This window comes from Nicotiana tomentosiformis, chromosome 2 (assembly GCF_000390325.3).
Source record: "Nicotiana tomentosiformis chromosome 2, ASM39032v3, whole genome shotgun sequence".
In the NCBI taxonomy this organism is placed as follows: Eukaryota; Viridiplantae; Streptophyta; class Magnoliopsida; order Solanales; family Solanaceae; genus Nicotiana; species Nicotiana tomentosiformis.
Window position 1 is genome coordinate 136,325,440 of NC_090813.1, and position 7,853 is coordinate 136,333,292.

General features: G+C 31.8%; 1 pseudogene; it reads right to left on the reverse strand.

The window, feature by feature from the left end:
* Nucleotides 1-1,007: 1,007 nt before the first annotated feature.
* LOC138905661 (uncharacterized) lies at nt 1,008-5,088 on the reverse strand (annotated as a pseudogene).
* Nucleotides 5,089-7,853: the final 2,765 nt, after the last annotated feature.

Below are 7,853 nucleotides of genomic sequence, written 5' to 3' on the forward strand. Positions count from 1 at the left end.
CCTACAATTAAGAGAGAGAGAGAGAGAGAGAGAGAGAGAGAGAGAGAGAGTTTTGAGAGAGAGGGGTTTGGCTTCTGCCTCCCTTCTCTGAAAGAATGAATCATTTAAATAGAAAAGAAAAAGAATTTATGAACAGTAAAATAGGGTCCCACATGGGCCCATGTACAGTGTTTCTACTGTGCAAACAGTGTTTCTACTGTTGATGAGCAATGTTTCTACTGTTGAAATAGTTTATCTACTGTTGAAACAGTTTATCTACTGTTGAGTGGGGTCCAGCGGCTAGCTCCGGTGGCTTCACTGTGCAGTGAGGTCCGGCGGCTTCACTATGCTGGTCGTTTTTCCATCTCTTTCATTTTGCGGAGGAATTCTTCCGCATCTTGTAAAGCTTCATCAGATAATATCTTCTCTGATTTAATAGGTTGGGAATCATCTGCGATATCATCGTTGCTGGTCTCACTTTTTATCGAAGTGTCGGATTTCTCTTACTGATTGATGGAACGAAGCAAATGTTTTTTTACTTCTTCCAAGTAGTCGTTGATCATTTATTCTTTGTCCCCTTCTTGAAAGGAGATCTTTCTGGCAATATGCCGAACTGAACTATCATCAACCTTCTCTTTTTGAGGGTTGTTGGAATATTCTTGGATTTTTGTTTTGATGGAGTCCAAGAGTTCTTGACCGTATAACGTCTTCGTATTGAGATCATTTTTCATTAGTTTATCCCAGAAATTATTATAAAATATCCTGTATAAACAAGGAATTTGTTCCTCGGTGAATCCAACTTCTGGAGTCCATTTATGAATCCAAGGAATAGAGAATTCTAGAAAGAAATATATCTGGTCAATCTTTTCTAGGTAACAGATATGATCTGTGTGGTATAATTCATTTATAACTGGAAAAAGTTTTGTCCATTCTTTGTATAACATGAGAAATAGATCGGGTAATATCTTCCAGGTGAATGGATGGTCCTATCATCGAGGACTCGCCTCTGAGAGATATTTTCTCATTAGTCAAACTTTTTCTTCCCATTTGTATAACTGAGGAGTTTGATGTGGATCCGTATGACGATCCTGAAGAGGATGTTCTTCCTTTGGAATGTGGGGATGATCTTCCCCATCCTCTACCTCTACCTCTACCCCATGGGGGTTCCATCCTGCAAATATTCACGAGATAAGAAATCCGGTAGAGAATTATCAATTCCCTTTTTGTATTGAATTTCAAAATCAAAAGGGGCCAATTGAGCCTGCCATCTTGCGAATATCATTTTTGAGGCATCATGCTTAAAATCTTTGTTAAACATATATTTAACAGATTGTGCGTCAGTTTTAATCAAAAAATTTTGATTGTATAAATCATCTTGGAATTTTAAAACACACTTAACTATGGTTAACATTTCATGAGCTACAGTAGCGTATTTTCTCTAGGCTTTAGACCATTTTCCAGAGTAAAATCTAATCAAATATTTATACTTATTATTAGGATTTATCTGTTACAAAATACCTCCGTAACCAATATTGGATGCATCAGTCTCGATAATTTTTTGCCATGCAGGATTAGCAAGGGTCAAACAAGGTAAGGATTTAACACGTTGCTTAATATTTTAAACCAAAATAGTATGACTATCAGTCCAAGGGTTTTTATAATCCTTTTTTAGCCTATCATATAAGGGGGCTAAATCACGAGATAAATCTTTATAAAAATGTGATATATAGGTTAAACTTCCCAAAAATCTTTGTAACTGAGTTCTATCAGTATTAACATCGGGAAATTTTGAAGCAAAATCAATAGATCTTTGAATTAGAGTAATTTTTTCTTGACAAATACAATGTCCTAAAAATCGAATATTAGTTTGGAATAAACGCATTTTTTGTTTTGAAATAACCAAACTATTTTGTATAACAATTCTTTTAAAAATATCTAAATGCTTAATATGCATTTTAAATATTTTTGAGAATATCAAAATATCATCAATATAAACAATGATAAAATCAAGATAAGGATTGAATATATCATTCATGATTTTTTGAAATTCAGAAGGGGCATTCTTTAAACCAAAAGGCATAACATTGCATTCATATTGCCCAAATGGAACATTAAAAGCAGTTCTATAAGTATGGTCTTTAAATATTTGAATCTGCCAATATCCAGATTTTAAATCAAAATTTAAAAATATATTGGCATCATATAATCTTGAAAATAAATCCTTTTTATTGGGAATTGGATATCCTATCCACTTTAAAAACTTATTTAAAGGTTTATAATTAATAACCAATCTAGGAATACCACGTTCCTTTTCAGCAGCATTATTAACATAAAAAGTTGTGCAAGAGCAAGGATATTTTGAGGGTTTTATCAAACCCTTTCGTAGCAAATTATCAATCTCTTTCTTGCAGAATTTTACCAGTTCATCGTTCATCTGACAAGGTCGAGATTTAGTAGGAATATCATCCTCAGAGAAATTATCTTCATATGGCAGAGTGACAATATGTTTTTTTCTATTCCAAAAAGCACTGGGATGCTCAACACAAATATCAATAGCAATATTTTCGGAAATCAATTTAATCTTTTCCTACACTTTAGTGGAATTCAAAGTATCGAATATATTCATACTAAACAATTCCAATTGTAATGAATCAGTATGTCTTTGCTTCATATCTATTAAAGCATTTATATCTCTAGTTACGTGATCTGTAACAAAAGTATAACTTATCTCTTTATCCTTATAAGTAGCAGAAAAACCTTTTGAGTCTATGCTAGTGAAGGATAAATAGCGTTAATAAACGTGTTCCAAGTATAATCGGAGGATATAACTGATTTTTCACTAAGAAAAAAAGTGAGAAATGCAGACTTTATTCTGACAAATACCAATATTAGGTAATTTATACTCTATATCTAAAGCATGTCCTGATGCAGACTTTACCATATGAGTAGTTTTTTGAAAATATTTATTAGGTACTAGACCTTCCTGAATGCAGCTAACATCAGTTCCACTATCAATCATAGCAATGTTTGTAATAGAAAAACTATTATAAAAAAGAATAGTACATTTAATATACCATCTATGAGGAGTGATAATTTGCATCATTCCTAAAAACATATCATGTTGAGAATTAATCTTAATAGGTTTTTCAGAAGAAATATTATTTTCAGAAATACTTTTGTTTTTATCATCAGATTTCTTAGCTGGAGAATTAATTTTCTCAATCTGAGTAATCCTATGATCACAAATCATTTGATTTTGTTTAAGAGATTTGATCTCTCATTTCAAGTTTTCAACTTCAACCTTTAAATCATCGAAAGAAGAATCTCTTGCTCGAGTAGTATTTTTATTTAAAAGAGGGTTATTATCTTCTATTAAGGAATAAGGAGCAGAATATTCAAATTCTTTTTTTGAGTTTTCAAAAGGTTTTGAAGAACTTGAAGAAGAACATGAACTATTTCTAGCAGCCAAATTTATAATCTTTTCACGAAGTTTTTCATCAGTAACCTCTTTTAAAAGTTCTATTACATTATCAAATGTAATAGTTTTCATGTTCAAATCTTGGAACTGAGATTGCAATTTATAAAATTCATCATCATCATAGGTACATGTATTACCTTTGCAAGTTGCACAAGTATTATTAATATTTTTATCATTATCAGATAAATCAAGTAAATCTATTTCATCTTCAGATTCTGACTCAGAATAATAATAATCAAATTCTGATCCAGAAGTGTATAACAAACCATAAACCTTATCATGTAACTCATTGTCTAGTTCTAAGGTTTTCAGCTTTTGAAGCTTACAATTTGGAGCTATATGGCCAAATTTTTCACATTTATAACACTTAATATCAGCAAGATCACGCTTAGACCTATTTTTGGTAAATCTAGTGGACTTGCGATGGGCTTTTTTAGCATCACGCTCTTCTTTGGATCTATATCTAGATCTCTTTCTCCTATAAGGACTGTCAGGGTTAGGGTATCTATGATACTTGTGTTTCTTCTTCTTATGAGTAAAAGTCTCGGGTAAACCGAACTGGGTGCAAAAATCTCCTAATTGGTTTCTTTCCTTAAGCTTATCCATCTTAAGCTGTCTAGATAATTTTAACTCATTGCACAGGTTTAACCCTTCCTGTGTGCAAAATTTCTATCAACTTACCATAGGTATAATCTTTGTACGGAATTTCACCAAAGCTACCTCTTAGAGCCTTTCTAACTCTTTCAGCATATAAGGAGGGAAGGCCATCTATAAACTTAGCTTTCCACTGATCGTACTTATTTTCTGGTAACTCCATAACTCTACTTATAAAGGTGTCTTTAAACCATCTGAATTCACCTAAGGTCCTACATCTAAGACCATTAAGTAGGGTACGAACTGTCTCATGCTGATTGGTAAATCTACCATTGAAGTGTTCTAATATCGTAAGAACAAGGGTATAAACATCATCTTCTCTATTTTTCACAAGAGCCATGCCTAAGTTATCAATTCCTTCGTCAGTGGCTATAGCATTAATAACCATTAACCTTTCATCAGCAGTCAAATAATTATCCCACCAGCCACGAAGTTGGCCAGTAAAACCTGCAACAATCATTTTGCAAATAGTTCTATCTGTATTTTTCACACTCTTACAGATAGTTGCATACATAAGCATTCTATGCACAAGAATAGTTCTCTATGAGTCAATCCATCAAGATTCCACTCATAAATTTCAGAACCACTATAAGACGTATTAGTCTGATTCCAATCACATTCCTCTATTAAGACATCTTAAGGAGTAGGACGATTGTAATAATAAGTTTACATTCTGGGTTTATCAGCATGCCTACTATTCGTTTTGGGATAACCTCTGAGTTTATTAAACTCTGACCAAACTTCATTTTTGTAATCAAAAGTAGTATCTAATTTATCAGCAAAATCTTTTGATAAATCAATAGGTTTGATATTCAAACCGGATAACTTTTTATCAAGAAGTTCTTCTAAAGCATTAAAGATTTATATTTAAAATTTTGAATCTCAGGGGGTCTTTGAACATGAGTAAGACCAATTTGAGGTTTTGATTTGCTTCCTGACGTGGAAGCAATATCAGTTAAAATCTTGTTAGTACTCATATCTTTTATCAAAACTGTTAAATTATCAAGTTTTTTATCAAGAAAACTGTTTTGTTCACCCAAAACTTTAACATATAAACTCAAATAATTATTTTGAGAAATTAATTTATTAATTTCTGCGATGCTGACTACAGCAACATCTTCATCAATAAACTTTTGAAATGCAGTAAATGTAATACCTGTATTATTTGGTAAAATAAAAGGTGCTTGAGAAGGGTAAATGGCGTTAGTAATATTGCAACTCTCATCTTTAAAAGATCTTTCTAAAACCTTTATATAAAGCGGTAAATAAATGATTATAAATCAAGGAACAAAATACATAATTTGATTATGTAAAGCACAAGTTTCATAAAACTCTTGAGAAATATTATTTAAACCATCTTTACTATAAGTATCAAAAAACCAAGTTTTAAACCGGTTCCATTTATCACTGAAAAATTCTTTTTGAATATAAATTCTAGCTTGTGACCCTGGACTAAAATCTATTTGGGGTGGAATCATTGAAACATCATATCGATTAAAATCCATCTCGGACGCAGAAGGAATATCCTTATCAGAAATATTTTCATTATCCTGAACAATATTTGTCTGGGGGTTAATCTTAACCTTTTCAACTGGCTTATCACCCACTTTAGTAGAAATCGTGCAGGCTTATCTGCCTTTCTTTCATCGTGGATATTCCCCAATCTTCAATAGATATAATCTGTTAGATTATGATCTTTGAGAAGTTATAAACGTTCTCGTATGTGCTATAACCAGAAAAGTGCTGAAATTCTGCACTACCAGTACTGGTGAGTATAGTTTCATAATAACAACGGGTTTTGTCAAACATATAATAGTCAGCAGAGGTGTGAAACAATTCCAGTTTCCGATCAATCGGTGATCTCTGTTTTAGCTCAGTTGAGAAGGCCGTGCGGATTACCGCCCGCCACTTGATCCTGTTAAAATGGTATCAGTGCCTAGGAACTTTCATGGTATATATGAGATAGATATGAAATATTCGACATAGATATGATTTTGTTTCTATGAATTTGGGAGAAACTAGTATGAAAAATACTAGATTAGAAGAGGTAGATATACCTCAAAACCTTAATTTGTTGAACAAATGGATTATTCCTAAAGTCTCTATTAGAACAATCTATGATTACGGATGGTTTGATAAACTTTCTTCAAAACAGTTAGTTAAAACTACTGAGCAATCTTTAGCTTTAAATTCGTCTGAACAGACTATTCGTTTGTTAAACAAGCATGATTTAGATTTATATAAAAATCAGTATAATTATCTGCATGTTGGTATGGTTCAAATTGCTTTTAAGCCATTAACCCTTAAAGGGTTACCAGAGACGTTTTTGGCTGCTCTCAGAGATGCTAGAAATCTGAATTTTAGACAGTCTCTGATGAGTTTTATTGAATCTACTATGGCCTACGGTCCAGTATATTTTAATACTCAACCCAATCTTCATTATCTCTATGTGATGTTAATATACTTGATGCCTTGATATTAAATGTGAAAATGCATGGTTATAATTATGCACCTGGTTCTGAACTTATATGTTTATCGTATATAATTTATCTTAAATTGCTATCTACGTTAAACCCTAGATGTAAATTATATGATACATTAGATCAGACTATATTAGTGGAAACATATTTTGTAAAGTCTAAGGTCACCACGAGGAAACCTATTAAGTGGGAAAAAAATTAATTTCCCAACTACTTGGACTTTGGATTCAGTTATATCCCCTGGTCAGATAACTGATGCTGTTAGTAATACTGAATATTCTCATATTACTCAAAATCCGGATGGTAGGATTTGTATTCAGTTTGATGATAATAGTTCCACTTATAATAGGAAGTCATTTTCTAATAATAGACTTTTGCCTGCTATTAGTTCTAATTATAATAGACATTCATTTACCAATCGTAGATTGTTACCTGATATTCAATATATTTCTCTTGTTGAACCAGTCTATGGACCAGCTAAAAATCGTGGTGCATCTTTGCATACAATTTCTACTAAAGTGGGTGATAAGCCAGTTGAAAGGGTTAAGATTAACCTCCAGACAAATATTGTTCAGGATAGTAAAAATATTTCTGATAAGGATATTCCTTCTGCGTCCGAGATGAATTTTAATCCCAATGATGTTTAAATGATCCCACACAAAATAGATTTTAGTCCAGGGTCACAAGCTAGAATTTATATTCAAAAAGAATTTTTCAGTGATAAATGGAACCGGTTTAAAACTTGATTTTTTGATACTTATAGTAAAGATAATTTAAATAATATTTCTCAAGAGTTTTATAAAATTTGTGCTTTACATAATCAAATTATCTATTTTGTTCCTTGGTTTATAACCACTTATTTACCGCTTTATATAAAGATTTTAGAAAGATCTTTTAAATATGGGAGTGGCAATATTACTAACGCCATTTACCCTCCTCAAGCATCTTTTGTTTTACCAAATAATATAGGTATTACATTTACTGCATTTAAAAATTTATTGATGAAGATGTTGCTGCAGTCAGCATCGCAGAAATTAATAAATTAATATTTTAAAATAATTATTTGAGTTTATATGATAAAGTTTTGGGTGAATAAATCAGTTTTCTTGATAAAAAACTTGATGATTTAACAGTTTTGATAAAAGATATGAGTACTAACAAGATTTTAACTGATATTGCTTCTACGTCAGGAAGCAAATCAGAACCTCAAATTGTTCTTACTCATGTTCAAAGACCCCCTGAGATTCAGGATTTTAAATTTA